The sequence below is a fragment of the Hyperolius riggenbachi genome, chromosome 2, assembly GCF_040937935.1.
Source record: "Hyperolius riggenbachi isolate aHypRig1 chromosome 2, aHypRig1.pri, whole genome shotgun sequence".
Taxonomy (NCBI): Eukaryota; Metazoa; Chordata; class Amphibia; order Anura; family Hyperoliidae; genus Hyperolius; species Hyperolius riggenbachi.
In genome coordinates, this window is record NC_090647.1 from 412,802,731 (window position 1) to 412,830,699 (window position 27,969).

At 44.9% G+C, this 27,969-nt stretch overlaps 1 protein-coding gene across 2 annotated transcripts in view; it reads left to right on the forward strand.

Moving 5' to 3' along the window:
- The window catches only part of C2HXorf38 (chromosome 2 CXorf38 homolog), a 68,342-nt gene extending 43,877 nt beyond the window's left edge, over positions 1–24,465 (forward strand). The window contains exons 7-8 of one of the 2 annotated variants that reach the window (XM_068265608.1): positions 2,962–3,033; positions 24,330–24,465. The gene's annotated coding sequence lies outside the window, so the exon portion shown is untranslated. Of the gene's footprint in view, positions 1–2,961; positions 3,034–9,097; positions 10,346–24,329 lie in introns of those variants that run through there. The other variant, XM_068265609.1, reaches the window with a different exon arrangement.
- The last annotated feature ends 3,504 nt before the right edge of the window (positions 24,466–27,969 follow it).

A 27,969-nucleotide genomic window follows, 5' to 3' on the forward strand; every position in this document is an offset into this window, starting at 1 on the left:
ACACTATATACTGTACATACAACCCAGGAAAACCGTGACAAAATATATACAACACCCTATCTATCTTCTTCTTCGCTTGTTATAATTGCATGAAGTGCAAGAAAGTCAGCCTCCGGGAGGGAGGGAAGAGAAACCCAAGACAACCATTTGCAGCTAGTTCCAAGAGCTGTGCCCGGTGGAGGTTTGGAGTACAGGACTCTACAAAAGACACAGAATTAATGTCTTCAGGGCTTTTATGTAATTGGCCAGCAGGTGATCGCAGAGCTGTTATTACAGTAGAGACTGTAGGGGCTTAGAAAGACTGTAGAGAATGGTCCCGACTTTATTACCATATTTGTAAAAATCAAAACTCTAAGACTTGGTGAACATTTTCCTCATTTTAAAATTGCTATTTATTATTCAGGTTTTTTCTCTTAATTAAAGTGCCTATTTTGGAAGGGACCCCAGTCACATGGCGACATTTTTACTGCTGGCAGGTGATGTCTGTGGAAAGAGATGATGTATTTTTGGCTGTTGGAAACAGCTGTAAACGGCTGTTTCCCATAATGCACAAGGCTCCCACAGTGATGTCAGCACCCTGGTGCTGACATCCCACTGTGGGAGGGGTTTCACCACAATATCAGCCATACAGAGCCCCCTGATGATCTGTTTGAGAAAAGGAAAATATTTATCATGGTAAAGGTGGTATCAGCTACTGATTGGGATGAAGTTCAATACTTCAGTGTTCTCCCCAGAATTTTTTTTCAGCCCGGTGGCATGAAAAAGTATCCAGGTGGGGAAGTAAGGGCCCTTTTCCACTAGGCAGCGTGATCGCAATCGCGCTGCGATCACGCAACCTATCATTTCCACTACCCGTGATTGCGCCGTATAGCTACTGAGAACAGAGCATGATCGACTACCAACTGCGATTCTGAAAAAATGACACATGCTAGTGGGAAATGAGGATAACCTGTTATCGTGGTGCTCATTGTGATCAGAAAAACTGCTGCGATCCGCTTTCTAAAGCGGATCGCAGATAGTGGAAAAGGGCCCTAAGGTCATGCAGGGTATAAAAGGAAAGTTACATCTAAGTGGGGTGTGTGGGTAAGTAGGTCAGGCTGAGGACTGGGTCGGTGGTCAGGTTGGGGGCTAGTGGGATGGATGAGTAGGTGCTCAAGCTAGTGGGATGGGTGGGTCAGGCTGGTGGCTAGTGGGGTGGGTGGGTAGGTAGTCAGGCTAGTGGGGTGGGTGGATAGGTGGTCAGGCTAGTGGATAGGTGGGGTGGGTGGGTAGGTGGTCAGGCTGGGGGGTGGTCAGGGTGGTGGGTAGGTGGTCAGGCGGCTTGGGGGTGGTCAGGGTGGTGGGTAGGTGGTCAGGACAAAAGCTGGTGGCTAGTGGGGAGGGTGCCTCAGATTGGAGTCTGGGCACTGGTGGGCTAGTGGGGAGGGTTTGCACCTCACCTTGGGGATGCCCGCACAGTAGATACAGAGGGGGAGGGGGCTCAGCGTTGCGAGCAATGAAGATTCTATCCAGCTCCTCGGGCGGTAGATAAACTCTCAGACACTAGAGAACCATCAAGCCACCTGATCCATGCTGTCTCCTCTGTGCAATGTAACACACACACACACACACCAAAATAGTAAGCAGTATGTGTGGCATTGCAGAGAGGAGACCACATGGATCAGGCGGCTGGCTGGCGCTCTAGTGTATGAGAGAGCCCAGAGCCAGTGACTGTATCTACCTGGATAGAAGCTTCATTGCTCGCAATGCCGAGCTACCTCCTCCTCCCCGCCGATAGTGCCATCTACAACACGCCCAGTCAGCGAGGGGCTGGATAGAAGCTCCATTGCTTGCAATGCCGAGCCGCCGAGGCACCTCCCCCATCCCCCCTCCCTGTCGATAGCGCCACCTACAACCCACCCAGCCAGTGAATGACCGGAGCGCTACTGCAGTGTTCAGCGACTGTTTTCGCTATCGAGCGAGAGCTGTGCGCTGATTGACAGCAATAGAGCGCTCCTTCCTGCATTTCGACTAATGTAAGTAATGTGACTTTTCCTAATGTTGGTAGGAGAGACACTTCATCTGCCAGTTTGGTTTTATGCACGAAGATGCTGCCATGTTCCTTGTATGCTTTCTTGTAATCCTGTACACTGGTCCATGCTGCTATTCCATCGCTTTGATCTCCGCTCAGTTAGTGCATGTGGTGATGGGCACCACTAGATGGTGTTCTAGCGAGGAGACACCAACTTACAACTACATCTAGTGTCACGTGCACTAGCAGTGCGGAGTTCAAAGCGGTGAAAGAGCGGCTTGGAAGCATACAAGGAACATTGCAGCATCGTGCATTATACCAGTCCGGTAAGCAACCACACAGAACTCTGCTTATGTCGGGAAGGGGGGGGGGGGGGGGAAGAGAGACACTTTTTCGAAGGCACACATTCTGGGGACAGCACAGAGGCATACGGCCAACTAGCGGCCGTTAATCTATGATAAAGGGCACAGTACGGAGCTCTGCTCATATTGGGGGGGCACACATTCTGCTCCTCTCTGGCAGGGGGCAGCACATAGACATGGGAGATTAATGTCAGTTAGATGGCCAAGGGCACAGTACAGAGCTCTCTCTACATGTGAAAGGGACACACTCTCTAAACTGAAAAGCAATTGGATTTCCTGGCAATGCACTCAAACAACCTAAAACAATATGTCACCTTCTCCAGCCAGCATAACATCAGTTGATCAGCTCTTTAATGAGCCATCCATGAAGGAACTGCACTAATGTGAAAAAGTCCATTGATGAACATGGGCTGTCAGATCTGGTGAGATTCTGTATGCAGGAAAACTGAGTGCCTTCCCCCTCAAGTGTGACCCCTGCCTAAAGGTTTTAGGTTGGGCTTGTTGTTGTTATTATTATTATTATCATCTTGGTTATAAACCCTATGAAAAAGTTTCTCACATGTTTTATTCTATTTCCCATCTCTTTAGATTGCACTGAAATTGGAAATGACCACATCCGTTATGAGAACAAATCAAAACGGCTGCAGTGAGCTCTTCACTGTAAGATTCATTTGTAGATAATCAAAACAAAAAACTACATATGCCTTGCATGGACTTAGATTTGGTCATCATAAATGTGGAACACATTCACCTTTTTGTTTTGTCTTAAAGTAGCAAGACTAAGTATGTGAACCCTTTGGAAATATATGGCTTTCTTTCTGCACAAATTGGTCAAAAATGTGATCTGATCTGCAAGTCACAACAATAGACAATCGCAGTCGGCTTAAACCAGTGATCCTCAAACTAACGCCTGCGGGCAAAATGTGGCCCCCTGAGGCTTTTTTACCAGCCCCATCTATGAGTAAAATGTATTACTCATAGATGCGGTCAGCTACATCTTTAAATATTGGTGGTCCGCATATGCAATAGCAGTGCTGGCACCACCCATCCAAATGGAAGCCAGAAATCAGTAATTCGCTGGTTTCCAATCAAATTCCACATCAGGTGACACTGCTGTCTAATTGGACTGCAGGTTGTCACCTGGGTATGCTTCACTGTCTGGCCCGCAAAGACTTCTACATCATTTTATGTATACTCCAGCCCCCCAGCAGTCTGAAGTATGTTGACCCGGCGTTTGACCCAAAACGTTTGGGGACCCCTGGCTTAAACTAATACCACACAAAGTAATGTTTCCATGTTTTTATTGCAAGGAGTTATGAAATCGGGATGATAGTATTTATTGGCTAACTTAGAGAACTTCTCTAAGGTTGCCAATAAATGGTATCATCCTGATTCAAAACTCCTTGAGTTTACTGATGGCTAACACGGTACAACACTGCTTCTACCATGTTTTTTTAAAACGCACCATGTAAACATTCACAGTGCATGTGGAAAAAGTATGTGAACCCTTGGATTTAATAACTGGTTGAACCTCCTTTGGCAGCAATAACTTCAACCAAATGTTTTCTGTAGTTGCAAATCGGACATACACAACGGTCAGGAGTAATTGTTGACTATCCCTCTTTACAAAACTGTTTCAGTTCAGCAATATTCTTGGGATGTCTGGTGTAAATTGCTTTCTTGAGGTCATGCCACAGCATCTCAATTGAGTTAAGTTCAGGAGGCCAATTCAGAAGGTGTATTTTCTTCGTTTTAAGCCATTTTGTTGTTGATTTACTTCTATGCTTTGGGTAGTTGTCCATCCTCTGCTGAGCTTCAGCTGTTGAACAGATGGTCTTAAGTTCTCCTGCAAAACGTATTGATAAACTTTGGAATTCATTTTTCCTTGCCCTGACACAGCAAAGCTGCCTCAAACCATGATGCCCCCACCGCCATACTTCACATTTGGGAGGAGGTTTTGATGTTGGCGTGCTGTGCCTCTTTTTTTTTTTTTTCTTTTTTTTTTTTTTCCCTCTCCACACATAGTGCTGTGTGTTTCTTCCAAACAACTCTACTTTGGTTTCATCAGTCCACAGAATATTTTACCAGTACTGCTGTAGAACATCCAGGTGCTCTTTTACAAAAGTTAAACGTACAGCAATGGTTTGGTGTTTTTTTTTTGGACAGCAGTGGCTTTCCTCTGTGGTATCCACGTGAACTCAATTCTTGTTTAGTGTTTTACGCATCGTAGATTCGCTAACATGGAAGTTAGCATTTGCCAGAGACTTTTGTAAGTCTTTAGCTGACATCTAGGATTCTTCACCTCATTGAGCATTTTGAGCTGTGCTCTTGCAATCCTCTTTACAGGACAGCCACTCCTACAGAAAGTAGCAGCAGTGATGAACTTTCTCCATTCATTGATAATTTCTCACCGTGGACTGATTAACTGCAAGGCTTTTGGAGAAATTTCCATAACCCTGTCCATCTTTATGCAAGTCAACAATTCTTAATCCTAGGTTCTTAAAGCCCTTTTGTGCAGGGCATCATTAAAATCAGGCAATGCTTCTTGGGAAAAGCAAACCCAAAACTGGTGTGTTTTTTTTTTTTTTTTTTTTTTTTTTGCAGGGCAGCTGTAATCCACACCTCCAATCTCATTGATTGGGACTCCAGCTGGCTGACACCTCACTCCAATTAGCTCTTGGAGATGTCATTAGTAGGGGTTCTCATACTTTTTCCAACTGCAATGTGAAGGTTTACATGGTGTGTTCAATAAAAACATAGAAACATTTAATTATTTGTGTGGTATTAGTTCAACCTCCTTGAGGACCACAGGTTTATACCCACCTAGGGACCAGGCAATTTTTTTTACAATTCAGCACTTCGCAACAGTTTAACAGTTCATTGCTATCAATTTTACCTCCCTGCTAATCCCGCCCACCGCACTTTGACGCCAATCAGCGTAAGGCAGTTCCCAGGCAGCCACTCTCCCACCATTGTCTATTGTTGTGACTTAGATGAAGATCAGATCACATTTTATGACCAATTTGTGCAGAAATCCATATAATGCCAAAGGGTTCACATACTTTTTCTTGCTATTGTATAATTATACCTGCATAGCTTCATTTAATCGCTGGAGGGATGACTTCCCATTTTATATCTGAAGTTGGACCTTTGCACTTGGCATAGGTGACTAAGGGCCTGATTCATCAAGCTGCGCTCTTAATGTGCTGTAGTGTGCGCTATGCACGCCTTACATAGCAGCGCTCGTGGTAATGTAAGGAGTGTGCTTTCCTTAGTTACAGTGGCGTAGCTAAGGCGCTGTGGGCCCCGATGCAAGTTTTACAATGGGGCCCCCCATGCGCCTTATACATAACAATTGATACGGTGCACCAAAATCTGCCAATGGCAACTACAGTGTCGGTGCAGGAAGGGGATAGGGAACAGTTTGTTAATGATTACCACTATTCAAAGTATCCATAGAAGTGATTACTATGAGCACAGGACCAATAGAGAGCTAATACTGTAGTTGAGGGAGGGCCCTTCGGGGCCCCTCTGGCCCAAGGGCCCCGATGCGGTCGCAACCTCTGCAACCCCTATTGCTACGCCCCTGCTTCGTTACTTAGCAATGTGCGGAATATTAACTGCGGGCAGTTCTGCTCCTGTGAAGTATCGCTACCGCGATACTTTACTCGCGGCCACTACTGTGTTAATTTACATTACTGTAAATGTAACACTGTAAATTAACACAGTAGCAGCCGCGAGTAAAGTATCACTGTAGCGATACTTACAGGAGCAGGACCGCCCACAGTTAATGTTGCGTGTGTTACTAAGGAAGCAATTCACGTAACTAAGGAAGGCACACTCCTTACAGGGCATCGAGCGAAGCAGTGTAAGGCGTGCATAGCGCACTACAGCACATTAATAGCGCAGCTTCATGAATCAGGCCCTAAATAAGACCTTATCTGTTTATTATATGCTGCTCCCCACAGTCCAGGCAGAACTTCTTAGGGCCTTTTTCCACTAGCCTGCGATTTGCGATTTGCTTCTGATCGCAAATCGCAAGGTACATTAAACTAATGGAAACTGCAGCAGCAATTTCCATTAGTGCGATCCGATTGCGATGCGATTTTGGTCAAAGCGCAATCGTCGTCCTGCCGCGTTTTGTATGCGATTTGAGCTGGACTATAATGAGTATAGTAGCTCAATCGCAATCGCATGGTGGAAATTGAAACGCGATTGCGATTGGAATCGCGATCGCATTTCATAGTGGAAAAGGGCCCTTAATCTGTCAGTAGCTGCTGTGCAGTAAAGAAATCAGGTCAGGTGTGTTTTTTTTTTTTTGTTTTGTTTTTTTTGTCACCCTTCTCCTGTCATTACAGCACTGAATATAGTTGTTTGTCTAGGATTCGGCACTTGCTTTAAAGGGAATCTGAAGTGAAAATAAACTTATAATATAATTACGTGTATGTGTAGTACAGCTAAGAAATAGAACATTAGTAGCAATGATATGAGTCTCCATTTTGTTTCCAGTACAGGAAGAGTTAAACGTCACTTGTTATGTATGCAAAAGAGCTTCTCTGAGCTCTCTGACTAATTTAGCTATTTTCTGAAGCAGATGTACATGAAAGAAACAGTTAAAGGGCCAGTGCACACCAAAAGGTTTTTCAGTGAGATTCTAGGAATGTTTAGATTTTCTAAACATGCCAAGCATTTTTTGGAGCGTGTTTGTGTAGCAGATTTTATTTTGTTACAGTAAAGCTGTAACTGAAAAGCTTCTGTAATAAAAATGCTTAGAAAACTGCTCTGATCTACCACTTTTTTTTCAGAGCGGTTTTCCACTTACCTATACTTTAACATTGAGGCAGTAACACAAAAATGCTGCAGGACCTGAGTTTGCGTTTGGGGAAAAAACGAACCACTCTGGTATGCACCATCCCATTGCAATACATTACCCAAGCGGTTTTCAGCCCAAAAGTGTTTTTTAAAACACCAGCCCTCTGATAAGATTTTACTCCAATGAAGTCCAAAGGGTGGCTGGACAGAGTACTGGTTAAGGGCTCTGCCTTTGACATGGGAGACCAGGGTTCGAATCCTGGCGAGGTCAAGTACCTATTCAGTAAGGAGTTCAAGGCAAGACTCCCTAACATTGCAGGGTGGCCTCTTGAGCGCGTCCCAGTGGCTGCAGCTCTTGAGCGCTTTGAGTCCGACAGGAGAAAAGCGCTATACAAATGTTCAGATTATTATTATTATATATTATTATTATTATATATTATAAAGGGTCATTCGCTCTGCTCTGTTTCATAGTTCTAAAACAAAAACTATATAACTGAAAATAAAAATGAGACTTTTCTTTGTTACTAATGTTATATTAATAATCCATACTACATACACAATTCATTATATCATAAGTTGCTTTTATTTTTTTTTTCGCTTCAGTGTCCCTTTTTTAAATGGCAATATTGCCTTGAAATACTACCTACTTTGATAGGGATAAGGGTATTTTTTTCTTTTCTTATTAATCAATCTATTAGTTAAAATGTGTCGTTTAGATACTAGCTAGTACTACGCTAGCTAGTATTGTCTGCCAGAACCTGCCCCCCCCCCGATTGGCCGCAATCCCCCCCGCCCCCCCCTCACTACGGGGAGGATTGGGACTGCTCATGATGTCAGTGACGTCATGTATGATCCTCCCCATAGCTAAAACTGGAGCTGAGCAAGGAGTGGGATCCAGGCGGGGTAATGTATCCAGCGGGCAATCGGGTTGGGGGGGGGGGGGATTTTGGTCCGGAGGTGCCGGCAGACAATACTTGCTAGCCTAGTGCTAGCTAGTATCTAAAGGACACAATTAAACTAATAAATTAGTGCAGGGGCCACGGGTAATGCAAAACCTCCTGAGTGGCGTAACGCTCAGGATGTTAATGGTAAAGCAGGTGACATTTTTAAAGTAAACCGTTAATTCATACAATTGACAAAATGTTTGTGTGCGTGTGTATGGGATATATATAGATGGCTACAGATTAATATTTACTTTGTACAGCATCACAGAATATGGCGGGGCTTTATAAATCAATAATAGTATTAGATAATTACATAAACTCTCAACAGAATATAAAAATGAGAACAAGATGTAGGGACTTTTGAAGGAAAACAGAAATAAAGACATTCACTTTTATTGGTAAAACAATACTTTTTTTTTTTCAAACAATTATTTATTGGGAAAGCATTTGCAATAAAAGCGCATGTAGTATTATAGATAATCACCGTGGGGTTATTCTAAAGAAATTAACAGTCATGTGAAACAATAGGAAGAGTAACTTTTGTATTAAAAAAAAAAAAAAAAAGTACAGAAGGGCTCTTGTAACATGGATAGGTATCTGAGTGGAGAAGAAAACGAACATGCTGCATTTTCTCAGACATTGCATCTGTTTCCAATGTAACGATTGTCAATACGTTAGACCCTAGGTTTTCAACATGTAGTAGTTACCTCTGATGGGCTCGGGGGTACAGTGTACAGAATTTACAACACCATGAACAGTAGCCTAACACCAGCCCTTGTCAAAGCTAGTGAGCAGCCAACTCAGTGTTCAGATTCATATGGCCAGCAGAAGTCCTGCCAATAGGTTATGTAGCGAAGCAAAGGACACCCCCTTTGTGGCTACAATACTCCACCAACTCTATCATTGAGCAATAATACTTCACAGTTGATCATCGGAATTGATGTGATCTGTAATATTTTGCCTTATAGTAACTAAATCCTTAAAAGGAAATAGCTGAGAGGACTCTGATTACGGATTTCAGAAGCAGACACCAAGCAAAATCGTGTGAGCTGCAGGGATCCACCCTGTTCGCAAATGAATTTTTTTTTTAAATTGATGGAACACTTTTCCCCTACTCAATACAAATGTCTGACAAGCAGGGATTTATGTACAAAACTTCCCACACTCGGCAAATAAATAAAGCTTCTCATTAGTGTAAGATCACGCACGTATGACACGGTTTGCTTTACCTACAAAACATTTCCCACACTTTGCACAAAAATAGGGCTACTCAGTAGTGTGAGATCACTCTTATATAACAAGGTCTGCTTTACCTACAAAACCTTTCCCACACTCCTCCCTTTATAGTTTATCACTGGTGTGAGATTTGTAACAAATGTCATGTGTAAATACATTTTTTCCCACACTCAGCACTGTCATATGCGTGTGCTATGTGTCATGAGACACCCAAGGCTGGTGTCCCACGAACACACAGCACTACCAGGGCTGTCCAGGACTCAAATTGTGTTCATTGACACATTGTGCTGCTCAAACTGAACGCACTGCAATCTGGGAGGCATAGGCTTACTAACTGGGGGCGTAATTACTAATGCACTATGGTACAGCATTGCTCACAGTGAGCATAAGGGGTGACACTAGAGGTGGAGGCGTGTCCTTATGCACTGGACAGCCATACATATCAAAATAGTGTTGAGAAATGCTGCGTTAGATGCATGTGACAATGCACATAAAATTCAAATAACACAGCATGAAAATTTGCATATGGAAAAATGCATGCGAAAATTAATATACTTTTGGAAAGCTGGTTTACAGGTAGTGCACAAGTAAAGAGGTTCACATACAGTTATGTGCCATTTATTCATCTAGATACTATTTCAGCTAGAAACGGCCATATGACTCCCATTTGATTTGTTATATCAGATTTCACTTTTTCAGGAATATTGGTATTCAGGAAGAACATATGACATGTATGAAAGAAATGTAAACCCTTATGAGGTTAAAAGTGTATCTTGGAAAGGCTTCTATAGATATAATTTTTTTTTTTCTTGACAAAATATACTCGTGACTTGATTTCACTGAGGCTTGAGCCATACTTTTGTTTCAAGTTCAAGTAGTATCTAGCCACTTCAGGTACTTTAGGCAAAAATCAAAAAGACATTGTGTTGTATTTTTTTCTCATTTTATCATTTATGTATAGTAGGGTGATTTTTGGTTTATGAAATGAATTTCTTATAATAAAATTGACATTTTTTTTGTGTCCTGAAAATTGTGGTGGTGTTGTTTTCTGTAACATGCCGGAGGGGACCCGGATGTAATAACTGTATATCGGGGGGGGGGGGGGGGGGGTTGGCACAGCTAGTGACTTGAGTATAAGCCGAGACCCCCACTTGGCTTATCCTCAAGTATATATGGTAAGTGAAACTATGGTAAGTTGTACTGGTATAGTCAGACTTTGCAGTGTTAAGAGTGAGATTTGCACACAAATATAAATTAGGTATTAGAGTAGGGGTCCCCAACCTTTTTCGTCCCGGGGACCGCTAACTGACCAAAATTTGGGTACTGAGCAGTGTTGTGCGCAGCGGGTTACAGGGGGGGGGGGGTTGGGGATGCGGCGGCATAGCAAGCATAGTTGCCACAGTATAAGTAGTCTAGTTACGCCAGTATAGCTAGTATAGTGCCCCATTATACCTAGTATAGTTGCCCCAGCATACGCTCCCCCTTCGCGGCTGCCACTGCTGTTACCTTAGCTGGCGGCCGCTTCCTCACTTCTATTCCCCTCTCCTCTTGCATGTTATTTTGCTTCACAGCAGCACGCCCCGCGACTGCTGTGACGAGGCAGAAAGCAGGAGAGTGGTTGCCCTGGTAATGGCGATACACATACACAATACAATACACAAGAGGCTAGACCTGCGGATCACCAGCAAACAGCCCACGGACCAGCAGCAGGCCGCGGACCGGGGGTTGGGGACCCCTGTTTAGAGAACATAAGCACAGCCAAAAGGTGAAACAACCAACACGAATGGAAATACAAGACAAATATGTTAGTACTCCTCCATGAGGGAAAGAAAAATCCAGTTGTATGAATGACCAAAAGTATAAGCAGGTATCATAGTTTATTCATTATTCATAACCCCTGGATTTTAGGGTCTTTTTAAATTTTCAGACCCTGAAATCAGGAAAAAATCATGCGGCCAGAATGCTAGCAGCAGCCGCTGCTCTCACTTACCTCCCTGGGCTCCAGCACTGCAATTTTACCTCAGTCCTCTGGGTGGCAAAGTAACTCTTTGATGAGATCAATGAAGACAATCTCATCACAGTGATTCATAGCCTCCGGGGACAGGAAGGAGAACGGCTACTGACGTCTGGATCCCCGGCAGGTGATTAAAACCGCCCGCTGCGTGCTATACTCTGCATAGAGCTCCCGGCGGCTGGCGCTATGGAGGTTAACATAAATCAGATTTGCATTTAGGATCGAAAGAATATTTGAGATTGTACATGAAAAAATAACAGACAAACCTAACACTTTGTAGCACAACTCTAGAGGCAAACAAGCAGTACAGGGGTGTTGCTAGGATCCTGGGAGATCCTGGGCACCAGGGGAGAAATGACGGCACTGTAAAAACAAATGGGCATGGCCATGTAGCAGAACATGGTCATAAATGTACACAAACCTAGCAGCGGTGCAATTTTAAATATTTTAAATGGGCAGCATTTCACATAAATGGGCAGAGTCCCCTCATCTGGCTTCTGTTTTGTCCTTGGCTGGCTAGCCAGCCTGGGTGCTCTGCTTGGCTGGCAGTTAGGGCTCGTTTCCACTATAGCGAATCCGCATGCAGGCACCGCATGCGGATTCGCATTGGCAATACAAGTGGATGGGATTGTTTCCACTTGTGCATCGTGCGGGTGCGTTTTGGCGTGCGGGGGAAATCTGCACAGCAGAGCCGTCAGATTTCGCATGCGGCAGGAATGCGGGTGAATCGCCCGCAATGCTTTTAATAGGGAAATCGCATGCGGCTTTGTCATGCGGATTTCCCCGCGATTTCGCATGTAATGCTATGGAGCTTTACACAGGCCGTGACATTGTTAAATTCACCTGGCTCCTTGCCATGCGAAATCGCATGCGAAATCGCGGAGAAATCCGCATGCGGAAACGCATCCGCATGCGATTTCGTCCGCGGTGGAATCCAGGCGATTCCGCATCGCAACAGTGGAAACGAGCCCTTATAGTAAGGCCTGGCTAGTGATGATGCTGTGGTAATTCTCTGATGCTGGGCTGCCTGGCTGGTGGTAATGCTGTGCTGGTCTGGCTGGTAATGCTGCACTGTCCTGGCTGGTGATGCTACACTGGCCTAGCTGGTGCCGATGTGCTAGCATGGCTGGCAGTTATGCTGCGGTGATGCTGGGCTCACTGGTGATGATGCTGTGCTGGCCTGGCTGGGGTTATGCTGGTGGTGATGCTGAGCTGGCCTGACTGGCTTGTGTGCAGGGATATTGCTATGCCCCTAATGTTGGGAGACGCACAGCGGTCCTGCTGTTAACACGGCTGCGGAACACATACAAGACAAGGAGTGCGACATGGAGACACAGGAAGACACATGGTGAGAGGGCGAGTAGAGCAGGGAGGTGAGAGAGGATCTCAAGTGTAGCCAATTGTTCAGCAGGATTAGGACTAGGTTTGCGTCAGCCATAAGGTGGCCATACACCTAGCGATTCTGGCAGCTGAACGACCAAGAGACAGATCTCTCTGATTGAATCTGAACGGAGAAAGATCTTTCGGCCGCCATAAACCTGTACAGTGTGCTGAGCTACAGAAATGCTTTTCAGCCCCGTCAGAGATCACATGGGGCTGGACAGCCAGTGAGAGAGGAGTGAACCACCAAAAATTGCAAGATATATGGCCACCTTACAATGGCTGACACAGGCCCAGTCCTAATGCAGCTGAACACTTACCTACACTTTTGAGCTCAGCTCTCCCCTCCCTCTCACCATGTGTCTCCCTGTGTAATGGACGAGTGCTGTGTGTTTCCTTGTGTGATGGACTGGGTGCTAGGTGTGTCTCCCACTCACAATGCGTCTACCTGAGTGATGTTATTTTTTTTTTTTGAGTGTGGAGTCGCACTTGCTTGGCTTCCATCAATTCCAGATGGTCAGGTGTGCAGATCTAATAGTCCCGGACACCATGGGACTCAAACTGTGGCAAATGAAGAGAAAGATCCGCACCACCTTCAGAAAAGCTTAGTCTGTTTTATTGGAAAAAAACATACAAATTTAAAAAGAACTTTAAGGCAGGACAGTCCACTGTTTCGGGCTCCTGCCCATCTTCATGCTGCCTAGTTCTGAAGTAACATACAAAAACACCAACATATATACAGAGAAACAACCAATCACTGAGTATATACTAATTAGAGGACCTGATGGGAAACAGCCTATTTACATATCTAGTCAGAGGTGTGACTAGATATGTAAATAGGCTGTTTCCCATCAGGTCCTCTAATTAGTATATACTCAGTGATTGGTTGTTTCTCTGTATATATGTTGGTGTTTTTGTATGTTACTTCAGAACTAGGCAGCATGAAGATGGGCAGGAGCCCGAAACAGTGGACTGTCCTGCCTTAAAGTTCTTTTTAAATTTGTATGTTTTTTTCCAATAAAACAGACTAAGCTTTTCTGAAGGTGGTGCGGATCTTTCTCTTCATCTACCTGAGTGATGGACTTGTGCTGTGTGTGCACAGTCTGCCTGCTTTAATGTGGCCACACATGATACAATGAAATTATCCGACTTTACGGCAATTCGATTAAAAAACGATCGGATCTCCCGAAAAATTGATTTTTTTTTTCTCATTCGACTGAAAAATCTGATTGGATTTCCCGTTTTCTTTGATTTTTATCGATCCGGAATGCCAGATATTAATTTTTTTTTCAATCTTTCTAAAGATTTTGTGTGTGTGTGTGCGTGCGTGCGTGCGTGCGTGTGTGTGTTAGATTGTCAATGTATTAATATACACCCCCTAGCAATTTTGTCAGTTTACAATCATAATTGGGGAAAAATTTAACATAGGTGTGTGTAACATTTCACTAATATGGCCAATATACCCATCAGTCAGAAAAATTGATTGCAATTCTTAAATTGAACGATATTTAAAAAATTGTATGGTGTGTGGCCACCTTTAGTGTCTCTCCTCCTTTACATTGAGTGTCAGTGTGAGCTGCTCAGCTAATTACTGTGAAGGAGGATGCAGCTGTGGGCACTGGGCATGTGGCTGGCTTCTGCTGCTGGCACAGGAGATTGAGACACTGGGCTGGCAGGCAGAGGGAAGAGATGTGGCACACGGGCAGGCACACTGTGTGGTTCTCCTGGAGGAGGCTTCTAGGGCTGGCTGAAGAGCCTGAAGCCATGTTGTCTTTGTCCATGCATACAGAGGGTGGAGCTATTCAAAGCTCTCTCCAGCCACCTGCCTTCTGACATCAAATCCATGCCCCCTGCCAGCAGTGATGGTGTTTAGTGTCACAGGCTCAGCCTCAGCCCATAGTGATAGCTGCAAGCTGAGGCTGAGCTATGTTAATGTGAGTGGCAAGCCCCGCCCACAAGATGGCAACCACCATTACCAGCGCGTGGTGGCCACGATGGAATCCGGGCACTTCTGCTGGGCACCTTGGAGGGGGAAACCCGGGCACTCCACAGCCATATCCGTAGCACAGGCCATGGATATATGTGGCTAACGATGCGCCTGAAGCAGCATATGTAAAACTACATACACAGGCTGGAATTGACTTGGCCATGGTCGGCAACAAAGACAGCCTCTGCCAAGAATGACTCCAGCGTGTGCCCATTGGCGGCCAGATGTCTGCTAAAGATCTGGCATGCCAGATCTATAGTGATCCTGACACATTAATTTTTCCCCGCTCCTCTCAACACAGGAATATGCTCTGTTGTGCGCTCCTCATTCTCCCTTTGCCTCGCTCCATAGCAACAAACCCGCCTCTAGCCTTGAGGCTATTCATGCATCGGTACAGTGTTGCCCAAGGAATCGTGTAATGATCCCTGCCAGGTGACAGAAATCCCCCAGTATGTATGGGGCTAAACTCTTAAAGCTCTGTTGTGATTTTTAAAAATAAAGTGTCACTTACCTGGGGCTTCTACCAGCCCCATGCAGACCTCTTGTCCCGTGCCGTCACTCAAGGATCCTCCGGTCCCCCACTGCGGGTCATTTCCCAATTATTCATCTAACAAGACTAATGCCACTGCGTCTGGGTGGCTGCGCTCGTCCTCGCTCGCGTGTCCCAGAGCTGAATGCGCAGGCGCAATACAAGAAAACTGCGTACTGCGCATGAAGCTCCCGGAAACGTAAGCGGGAGCAAGGACCAATAATTAGGGAGCCGCGGCATGGGAACTGGAGGATCGTTGAGGCCGGCGCAGGACAAAATGTCTGCAGGGGGCCAGTAGAAGCCCCAGGTAAGTGACACTTTTTGTTTTTAATAACCACTACAGAACCCCTTTAATGAGAAATCTGAGCAAACTGGCAATTACAATAGGAGAAAAAAAAATCTTATTGCAATCACAAAGATACTTAGCTGTCCTGGTGGTGGGGTTTTTTTTTGTTTTTTTTTTTAGGGCCCAGATAGCATAGATGTGTATGCACAACTAAGGACTCTTCCCTCTTTCATGCTTTCTCTACGCTAAAGCTACATACAGCAGTTCTCAGCAAATAGAAACGAGGTTGCAGCCTTAAAGAGAATCTGTATTGTTAAAATCGCACAAAAGTAAACATACCAGTGCGTTAGGGGACATCTCCTATTACCCTCTGTCACAATTTCGCCGCTCCTCGCCGCATTAAAAGTGGTTAAAAACAGTTTTAAAAAGTTTGTTTATAAACAAACAAAATGGCCACCAAAACTGGAAGTAGATTGATGTACAGTATGTCCACACATAGAAAATACATCCATACACAAGCAGGCTGTATACAGCCTTCCTTTTGAATCTCAAGAGATCATTTGTGTGTTTCTTTCCCCCTGCAGCTATCTTCCACTGAAGTGTCAGGCTGTTTCCTCCTGCAGAGTGCAGACAGCTCTGCCTGTATGTAATTCCTCAGTATGTGAAAGCCCAGCCAGCTCAGAGGAGGATTTATCCAGCTTGTAAAAGATAAGAGAGAAGAGAGAAGCTGCCCTAATCTAAATAATACACAGGCAGTGTGCAGAGAGGGGCCTGGAGGGGGGAGATGCATCACAGAAACACAACACTGAAGAACTTGGCAGCCTTCCAGACAAAGGCTGACAAGTCTGACAAGAGAGAGATAAGTTGATTTATTACAGAGATGGTTATAGTAGAACGTGCTGCAGTAAGCCAGAACACATTAGAATAGCTTTTGGAACTTGTAGGATGATAAAAAACAGGATGCAATTTTTGTTACGGAGTCTCTTTAAAGGAAAACTTAAGTCAAATATAAAAAATGATTTTTACTCACCCGGGGCATCCCTCAGCTCCCCGAAGCTGGATGGTGCCCTCGCAGCCCCGCTCCGATCGTCCTGTCCCCGCCGGCAGCTACTTCCGGGTTCGGAAGCAGCATAGAGGGTGATATAGCGGCTGGGAACGCGGAAAATCGGCCGCGTTCCCAGCCTGTCGGCGGCTGTCGCCGAACCCGGAAGTAGCCGCCGGCGGGGACAGGACGATCGGAGCGGGGCTGCGAGGGCACCATCCAGCTTCGGGGGGCTGAGGGATGCCCCGGGTGAGTAAAAATCATTTTTTATATTTGACTTAACTTTTCCTTTAACCACTTTTTCCACCACTACAGTATATTTACGCCTTTTGTGACGAGGACGTAGATATTAGTCGTGTAGCGGAAGCACAGCTGTGCATGATTGGGCTTGCTCCTGTGCAAAACCTCTGGCACTAACTGCTGCAGCACTGCTGTAATTGGTGAAAACGAATATATGTTCCCTGAGCCAATAAGATTGATTTTGCTCTGTAAGCATTATTTCAGAATCCAATATCTTCATAAATTGTGACACATGTAATTTAAATTTTGTTATAAACCGTAGAAATAGCCAAGCAAAATTTATTTTTAACTACTTCACCACTGAGGGGTTTATCCCCTTGAGCACCAGAGCAATTTTCACGTTTCAGCGCTTCTCCCTTTCATTCGCCAATTACGTTATCGCTTCTCATCACAACCAAATGATCTATATCGGGCTTTCTCAACTTCTCAACCAGGGTTTCCTGGAACCCCTGGGTACCTTGAGTACTCTGCAGGGGTTCCTTGGCATTTTCCCCATCGTGGTGGAAGTATAAAAGCGCACATTATAATAGGGGGTACTGTAAAAAGAAATGCTAAATGGGGGGTCAGAATAATAAGCACTAAGATAAGGAGACAGTATAATGAGGGACAGTGTTATAGGGGGTAGTGAAATAAACAGCCTCGCCTCTTTTAACCACTTAACGACCGCCTAACGCCGATTGGCGTCGGCAGGTCGAAGTGGTGTTACCATGGAAACTGCAGTTCGAGCGGCCGTTCCATATCAGTTCACGGAGGGTGTCTCCGTGAACAGCCTGCGATCGCGGCTCGCAGGCTAATTTTAAACACGTGGGGAAGAAATCCCAGCTGTTTACATCATAAGGCGCTGCTGCGCAGCAGCGCCGTAAAGGAGATCGGCGATCCCCAGCCTTTGATTGGCCGGGGACCGCCGGCATCTGATAGGCTAAAGCCTGTCAGAGGCGGCACAGGAGGGATCGCCGTCCTGTGCCGCCCAGAGAGAGGAGGGGAGGGAGGGAAAGGGAGCGAGGCTGGGAATCGCTGCGGAGGGGGGCTTTGAGGAGCCTCCCCCGCTACCCACATAGTGCCGGCGGCGATCAGACCCTCCCAACAGGACATCCCCCTAGTGGGGAAAAAAGGGGGGGAAGTCTGGTCGCCCTGGCTGCCTGCTGATCTGTGCTGTGGGCTAAAGAGCCCACCCTGCACAGATCAGCATAAAACCCCCTGGTCCATGCCTTTTGCAAAATAAATGCAGGGTTTCCTCGAGATCAAAAAATTGTTTGCAGGGGTTCCTTGAGATCCAAAAGTTATTTGCAGGGTTCCCCCAGGGTAAAAAGGTTGAGAAAGGCTGATCTACATCTTGTTTTTTTTTTGGGGGGGTGGTACATTATGCTAAGATTTTACTCCAAATGCATTTTAACAGGAATACAAAAAAAATTGAAAAATTATTTTTCAGTTTTTCGGCCATTATAGCTTTAAAATAATACCTTCTACTGTGGATAAAATCCACACATTTTATTTGCCAATTTGTCCCAGTTATTTCTATGTTTAAAATATTTCCCTAGTACAATGTAGGGCGCCAATATTTTTGGGGGAAATAAAGGTGAAGCAAAGAGATCAAAGGCGCCTCTTGTCACAATAGGCCGCTTTGCTCTGGCTTTGATCTCTCTGGCACTTTATTCAGCCTGAGGAAGGGGGCTGAGACCCATGAAACATGTTGTTAAGTGCATATTACAGTTCATTGTTTACCATTTGAATTTTTCATCCTTTAACCACTTGCCGACCGCACACTCATACCGTGCGGCGGTAAAGTGGTAGCTGGAGGACCAGCAACGCATATCTGCGTCGCCAAGTGCCTCCCTAATTAATCAGGAAAGGCCGCTCGCGCGAGCGGCCTGGTCCTGTTAGATCACGGAGCGGGTCTCCGTGAATAGCCTGCGGCTGATCGCAGCTCGCAGACTAAATGTAAACGCAGGAGACGTTTGTCTCCTTTGTTTACGCCGTAAGGCAGATCGGCGATCCCCGGCCAATCAGCGGCGGGGGATCGCCGCCATGTGACAGAGGACATCCTGTCACAGGCTGCACAGGACGGATAGCGCAACATGGCAGCCGGCAGGAGCAATCAGACCCCCCCCCCCCCTGCACATCATCCCCATAGGGGGAAAAAAGGGGGGCGATCTGATCGCTCTGCATGCAACCTGATCTGTGCTGGGGGCTGCAGAGCCCACCCAGCACAGATCATAAAAAACAGCACTGGTCCTTAAGGGGGGTAAAGGCTGTGTCCTCAAGTGATTAAGGTAAGCCACCTCCTCCCCCCCCCCCCCCTGTTTTGAACATAGTTTTATCATTCCCCGGGTGCCTCTTTTCCCCCCTTTGTACGGTTAGTACGCGAACAGGAAGTAAGGCGTGGCTGTGTTACTTTGTTTTTTTACGATGGCCACAGGCGTCTCATTGATGCCAGCGATCATTGCAACGGGGACTTAGATTGCGTTCCCAATCATTGCCTATTAATAGGCGGCAGTTGCAGCGGAGATACGTATATATACGCCCTAGGCGCAGAGATGAAGTCTGCCAGGGCGTAGATTTACTGTCACAGGCTTATAAGTGGTTAAAGGTTATTATGCTGTTGCTTATTTTTTAGAGCATAGAGGAAGTTCTGAGTTCAGGTTCGCTTTAACAAATTCTGCAAAGATGGGTTAACTAGCATATTTCTAGTAGCCTGAAACGCATGGAATATGAATTTTATGTTTCTCTAGTTTTTCTTTTTTTTTTTTTTTGCTATAATTTTTATTGAAAAAATTTAGTGCGATGCAGAACTGTATACAGAAGGTACAATGGGCAAAGCAATAGAATACAATTAAAAGTAATACAGAATAAGAGATATGTTGACTCTGTACGCTCTAGAATAATTATCAGTAATGGTTCCCATGGACAGGTTAATTTCTACAGATGCACTATAGAAAGTTTTGATCAACTACATTACCGGCCTTGGTGCAGCTGTTGTATCAGGCCGTCGAGAAGCCCTGCATAAAGTTGTAAAAACAGCAGAGGTCATTCTCGTTACTGAACTACCATCACTCAAACTCTTGTATAAGGCCCAGTGCACACCGAGCGGTTTTTGGAGCGATCCGCCGGCCGCATCCGCCTCTAAAAACGCTTGTCTAATGTATTGCAATGGGATGGTGCACACCGGCGGTTTGCGGTTTTTGCCAAGCCGCAAACGCGCCTCCTGCTGCGCATTTGCGGTTTTCGGAAGCGTTTCGTCCTCAATGTAAAGTATAGGAAAAACGCAAACCGCTCTGAAAAACGCTAGTTCAGAGCGGTTTGCCAGGCATTTTTGTTACAGTAGCTGTTCAGTAACAGCTTTTACTGTAACAATATGTGTAATCTGCTACACAAAAACGCACGCAAAACCGCTAGGTATGTTTAGAAAACCTCTCTAAACATACCTAGAATCGCTCTGAAATCAGCTCCCAAAACCGCTAGCGTATTGCGGATCTGCTAGCGGTTTTGGTGTGCACTGGGCCTAAGACTCGCTGTGTGAAAAGGACCAAAACATCAAGGACAACACTCACCCTAAAAGCACCTTGTTTGAGCTCTTACCATCAGGTAAACCTTTTAGATCAATCCACATACATACACAGACTGAAAAACATCTTTTTCCTATCTGCCATAAACTTGTTTAAACTAAGAATCTTCTCTGAAATAACACTGTGTATAACTTTTATAAAATATTTGAAATAAATAGATAATAGCCTTATTATTACCTTCTTCGTTTGTAACTATCACAATGGGCTTGATTCACAAAGCAGTGCTAACAGTTAGCACGCTGGTGAAAAGCCCTTTATCACGCCTAAACTCAGTTTAGGCGTGATAAGTTTTTAGGTGTGATAAGTTTAGGCGTGATAAGTGTAGGCGTGATAACTATAGCACCAACTAGGTTAGCACCGCAGTGCACAGCTGATCAAAAGTTTTGCGCTAGCAAAGTCTGGTGCACTTCACATAAAGTTTTTGTTTTTGCGCGTGATCTAAACTTCTCTAAACTTATCACGCCTAAACTGGCTTTTCACCAGCGTGGTGCAATGGTTATCACGCCTATTTTGCGCTTTGTGAATCAGGCCCATTGTTCCTTATATGCACCTAGGGGCTGTCATGAAAAGTAAGTTAGTTGTGTTACAAAGTGCTTGAATCTGCTCTGCTGGTGTGGAGAGTGACTTGTGGAGAGTGCTCTAGGAGTGACTTGTTTTAAATTATATGCACATTTTTACTTTATAACATGTGAGTGCGATGTGATTTTTATTAATTTTATGATTAAATACTGTGTTAAGCTGAAGGAGGAAAGATGCATATTCACTGCAAGTGATGGTATCCTCTACATGATTATTGCTGTTCTGTGGTGAAATCAGCAGTTAAATGTGGTAAGCACATCTTGAGCGCATGCAGGTGGAGGCATACAGCACTTGTGAAACACAGTGAAGGTGAAGGGATTGCCTTTTATGACACCATCATTGCAGTACAATGCTATTGTTGCTTTCTTTTAGTGACCTTTGAGCTTAAGGTTTAAGCCCTAAGGCCCCGTTCACATCTAAAATCACAAAACGCTAGCGATTACCGCTAGCGTTTTGCGGGAGTGATTTTTTTCCCGAGATTAATGCAGAAAAATCACTGGACACTGTAGCGTTTTTGGAGCGATCGCGATTAGCGGTTCTACACATGCTAATCGCGATTGCTCAATTGCCACCAAAACACTACATGTAACACGTTTGCTATTGTCGCTAATCGCAAAATTCCTACGATTGCAGGCAGTGAGATCACTGCCACAGCAAACCATGTACTAAGCCGTTTTAAAACCCCTAGCGGTTTGCAGTGAGCGGGAATCGCGCGATTCCCGCTCAGATGTGAACTGGGCCTTAGGGAGGACAGAGGAAATCCTGGTGACAGGCCAGGTTGAAGGAGGATATTTTGATGAGCACAATTCTTGTTCATTTAAAGAACATTATGTCAAAGATGTATGGAGGCTGCCATATGTATTAACTTTTAAACAATACCAGTTTCAAAGCAGCCCTGCAGTTTGGCTGCAGTGTTGTCTGAATCAAACATCTGAAACAAGCATGTGGGTAATCTTGCCAGATTTTTGTCAGAAACATCTGATTTGTACCCTTGTTTAGGGTCTATGGCTAAAATTATTTTAATCTGTGTTAGTTTGCAGTAATTTTAAAATCACACACAAATCGCTATGTGTAGTGATTTCATGAGCGATTTGCCAGTGCTTCAATACTTTACATTGAAGCGCAAATGCTCCCAAAATGTTGCATGTCCTACGATTGCGATTTTGTTTCACAATGGATACTGTGTAATTTGTTACATTCATTTTCATTGGCAGACTGTTTAGGGAGAGTTTTTTTAAATCGTGAGCTATTTCCCTAAACGCTCAAAAAAAGCACTCTAGTAGGTACCAGCCCTTACACTATCTCCAGTCCTTTTTATATTTCCATGATACTGACGAAGTAAGTAGCTGGCAATCAAGAGGAATTGCTGGGAACGCAGAGACATTTCTGTATGGACTAATATTGCATTCATCACTCTGGTTATTCTGTGATTTGAATCTATTGTTGAGTGCTGTGTGACACCACATTCTACAGTATGTGTATTTTTTTTTTCTACCAAACTGACCATGTAATGACATCAGCAAGCCTGCCAAGCAACTGGTATTTTTTTTTTTTTTTATGGAAATACATAAGGCAGCCACTCACTATATGCCTCTCAGTTCACTACAAATAACCAAGTGTTCTAAAATTATATAAGACAAATGTCTAAGTTGCTGTGTAAGCATTTTCCTACTTTTCATGTTATACAAGCTAAAAGCTGTAATTTGTTGTGTGTAGGTTTTAGCTGCATTGGAAGGATACATTACCAGAGGGGAGTCTGGCATTGGTTGTATTGTCATATTTCTAATAACGCACAGTCTCTGTATCTCTGAGAAGACTACAGATTAGTTTTCTTCAACAGCAAAACAAACTTAAGGCTCCCTGCACACTGCAAATCCGTCTTGCGATTCCGATTCCAATTCCAATTTTCCCTGAATACATTCAACAGAAAAATGGATAAAAAAATGCAACATGCAGTAAAGATTAAAAATCTGAATCGGATGTAAAAACCGATTAAAAATCGGAATCGCATGCAGTGTGCAGGGAGCCTTAGTGTGAAAATCCTGCTTTGGGTCAGGTTTCACACACAGTTAGGGCTGGTGCAAACCGGAGCGGTTTTTAAAATGCTTGCAGGGGGAAAACCGCCTGGCTAATGAAAGTGAATGGGATGGTGCACACCAGAGCAGGTCGATTTTTCTACAAACGCAAACTGCTGTAGCATTTTTTTAGATTTGAGGCGTTTCTGCCTCCATGTTAAAGTATAGGAAAGTAGAAAAACGCACTGAAAAACGCTAGATCAGAGCGGTTTTCCCGGCGTTTTTGTTACAGAAGCTGTTCAGTAAAGGCTTTTACTGTAACAATGTTTGTAATCTGCTTCACAAAAACGCTCCAAAAAACGCTAGGCATGTTTAGAAAACCTCTCTAAACATACCTAGAATCGCTCTGTAATCGGCAAAATGCTAGAGGTTTTTGAAGCAGATCTGCTAGAGGTTTTTGGTGTGCACTGGCCCTTAGTAGAGGATGTTTAGGCCTTGTTCACATCGGGTGCATTTAGAAATGTATTTAAGCACATGATAAAAAATTAAGCTTATCAATGCGTTTTACATGCACATAACCACTTGCAGCTCACAGTGCTACCCCCCCCCCCCCCCCCCCAAAGACCAGGCCATTTAATGCTGTGCAGGCTTTTCAGCCTCCTGCACAGCCCAGCTTGGGAGCCCAGCGATCGGACTCACCTTTTCTTTTTCTTTTTTTTTGTCCCTAAGGGGACCCTGCTGCCGGAGGGGTACGATCGCTGCAGACTTTATTTTTTTATTTTTTTACAGCAGCCTCAGCGAAGCTCACTCACTCCCCGTCCCCCTCCGTGCACTAAATTTGGAACAGGACGGCGATCTGTCCTGTTCCGCCTCTCATAGGCATCAGCATATGAGAGGTTGGCGCTCCCCGGCCAATCAGAGGCCGAGGATCGCTGATCTCGTACAGCGCTGTACGCTTGTAAACAAACGGGATTTCTTTCCCCTTACGTTTACAAGCGGCCTGCCAGCCGCGATCGGCGGCTAGCAGGCTATTCACGGAAGCAGCAGGGAACGATTGCGCCATTCCCTGGGAAACGGCAGCCCCAGGACTTGACGCCAATTGGCGTTAGGCGGTCTTGGGCTGCCGCCGCAATCACGCCCATTGGCGTGAGGCGGTCTTTAAGTAGTTAAAGGTGTATGAATGCGTTTTTGTTCAGCATGTTTTGCTTATTTGATGTAAAAGTTGTCAATTAAGATTTTCCATTTGATTTTTTTTTTTATTTTAAATAGGGGTAAAAGAACCTTGCATCTCCAAAATGTGCACCCATTCAATTGCATTGCTCTGCGCTTCACAACGCAACGCACAAAAATGTGTGAAACACCATGTTTCTAAAACAGACCGTAAGTAGCAAAGCGCTTGATGTGAACGTGGTACATTAAAATAAATGGAAAAAGCTTTACCTAGCACTGCACTGCAAAAAGTGTACAGCAACATCCCTAGTGTGAACAAGGCTTACCCTGTGTAGCAGATAACACATACATTTCCTTCTGCTAGCTCTGCACATCAATACATTATTCTCCTCAGAGAGCCATGCCCGAAAGCCTGGGCATCTTATCTGGAGAGTTCATTTGGAAAGACAAAAATAGGAGTTGCAGTTTATATGTTTTGCAGATAACAAGTCTCACCAGCTTAGGCCTGGTTTCCACTCGTGCATTTTGTGTCAGATTTTTCTCTCAGAAAATTTGCATTGATTTTGCAACTAATAGTAGCGAATGGGGCTGTTTCCATTCAATGCGATTTTTTTTTTTTGTTAGCGTTCATATGTGTGAAAAAAAATAATAGGTCCTGTATCATTTTTTTCGGACATTGCATACGATTCCCGTACAATGCTTTGTATAGGCAATGCAAATTTTTGCGTTTACTTGCCCGAAAATTCGCAATTAGATCAATGGTTACTGGAAGTTGTCAGCAGTCATAACTAAGCTGTTGCTAGGCAGATTATGTTATATTTAACTAATGCGAATTTTTGCGTACAAAAATTTGCATAAAAACGAGTAAATATTTACATGCGAATTTTCACCAATCAGAAACATATTATACCATTTTTTTTTTTGCAGGCGAAAATGTTACACTATAGTGGAAACGTAGCCTTAAAGTTCACACAGGGTTAACAGATGTAAAGAGAGGGATTACAACCCACCCCACGATTCCCTGGTACGACACCCATTGCCAGTCTGTGAATTGTGAAAGGAATTTTATAAAATGAAAGGAAGAGATGAGCAAGGGGGAGATACACTAATAAAACCTAAGCAAGCTAAGCCTATCCCAATTTAACCTCTTAAGGACCACAGGCTTTCCCCCTCCCACCAGTGACCAGGCTATTTCTTACAAGCCAGTGCTCTGCAGCTTTAATAGCTCGCTGCAGAGCCATACATGTCAGCATACAAATGACTACAGAGCTTTCTGTTGGTGGGCTCTGATTGCTGCTGCCATGTTTTATTTTTTATTTTCTTTAATTATTCCCTCCCCCCTCCATCTGACAGCCAGTCAGGGCGATCCTCTCGCATAGGCATCAGCCTATGAGAGGGGATCGTGTTCGGAACTTCTCCAGGGGACAGCCAGCTGCCAGGGCTGTCCCCAGTACAGCACTGTATAAGATCGCAGCGCTGCACAAATAAAAGAAACGGACGGGGGGGTTTTTTTTTTTAGTCTGCTAGCGGCTGGCAGACTGTTGATAGAGCTTCACTCCATCACTCAAGCGGGGATGTGCACAATACCCTGTAAAACCCCGTCCCAGAACTTGACTCCTTTAATTTTCCTTGCCAAAGAGGATCCTTGGAGGTTTCCCAGGAGACTGGACTTACCATTAGTTTGGTTGAGTCTAGGAAAATTCACTAAGAAGCATGTGATCAGTTTGGTCAGGTGATGGATATGCAAGTCTCTGGTTTGCTAGTCATCATGTGCTAAAGCAGGATGTGATCACAGAAAATCAGAGCTTTGCAAATCTATCTACTGCAAAAGCTGATGAGTTCCCCTGGACACGACCATCACTACCTACCATCTTGAAAACTGCACAGGCGTCCAAAAGGTATATCAGTCTTGTAGCATGGCTCCTGATGTGATTTGGTTAAAAAGGGATTATCTAAGAGTGGTTTAAAATTTAAGAATTAGGAGTTCACTACAAAAATGTATGGAAAACCTCTTCCCCATGACTTGAGGAATCCTTTGAAATATTTGTGCTGGCTTTGTCTAATCCTGTGGTGTTGTATGGTCATAATGCTTACCTTTTCTGGTTCTTGTTATAATAAGCTGGGGACTAATGATGTGTTTATTCGAAAAATGCAGATGTTTCCTGCATTACTTGTTACTTGTCCTGGGGGATTACTAGGATCAACCCTCACCTACCCTCCCATCTTCCTCAACCATCACCCAAATTCTTTAAACATCCTACGATCGACAAGACCCAGTATCTGTCTGCTCTATTCACTCACATATTCCTGTAAACAGGCGTATTTGCTACTCCAGCTAAGCTGTGAACAGTGACAACACAATGCCAAATAGACACTAATCTGAAAATGTGACGTTTCAGCAAATCTAGACAGCAGGCCTCGTTACAGTAAATGAAACCAATATGTTTTAGGGTGATTTTCCTGGCACTTGTGGGGTCAGGGGAAAATGAGTTGAAGTTACCCGGGGCTTCTAATGGTCCCCCACAGACATCCTGTGCCCGCGCAGTCACTCCCAATGCTCCGGCCCCGCCTCCGGTTCACTTCTGAAATTTCAGACTTTAAAGTCTGAAAACCACTGTGCCTGCGTTGCCGTGTCCTCCCTCCCGCTGATGTCACCAGGAGCGTACTGCGCAGGCCCAGTATGGTCTGTGCCTGCGCCGTGCGCTCCTGGTGACATCAGGGGAAGCGAGGACATGGCAACGCAGGTGCAGTGGTTTTCAGACTTTAAAGTCTGAAATTCCAGAAGTGAACCGGAGGCGGGGCCAGAGCATCGGTGAGTGGCTGCATGGACACAGGATGTCTGTGGGGGACCATTAGAAGCCCTGGGTAACTTCAACTCATTTTCCCCTGACCCCCCTACAGTATCCCTTTATTAAGGGTACACAATATTTATAATTAAGTGGAGTGGCTCTTTTATGGCCAGTTCATACTTTTGTAGTACTGTGCAAGACAGTACTGCAATGATAAAGTTTATTACTAAATATCTGGTGAGTCACAGCTTTACTACTTCTCCAGCTGTTTCACAGTAATCTGCACCAGGGACGTAATTAAAAATCACTGGGCCCCCCTGTGAAACTTTGGATGGGGCTCCCCAGCTGCTGTTACAGGAGGGGGGCGCTAATGGTAGCCCGTGGGGGGGGGGGCGCGTCAGTGACAAAGCTGAAGCTGCGCCAGGGCTGGATCTTTCAACAAGACAGCGACCCTAAATACTGCTCAAAATCCCCTAAGGGATTCATGCAGAGGAAAAAGTACAACATCTGGTATGGCCATCTCAGTCCCCAAACCTGAATATAATTGAAAATCTGTAGTGTGAGTTAACCTCCCTGGCATTCTGATTCCGTGCTGCTGGTTCCAGGTTTTTTTTACCTAAATTTTTTTCCCCCCATGTAGCTAGCCTATCGCTAGCTACATGCTTCTTCCCCCCCCCCCCCTCCCCTCCCTGCTCCATCCCTCCCTGCTCCATCCCTCCCACTCTTCCGATTGCCGCCGGCGTGAAGACCCGTCCGGAAATCCCGTTCTGAACGGGATTTCCTTTAGGGCTTCCCCCGTCGCCATGGCGACGATCGGATTGATGTCAGACGGAGTCCCGATCCACCCCTCAGTGCTGCCTGGCACTGATTGGCCAGGCTGCGCACGGGGTCTGCGGAGGGGGGCCCTCTTTCGCGTCGGGTATCGGCGGCGATCAAAGAAACACGCAGCT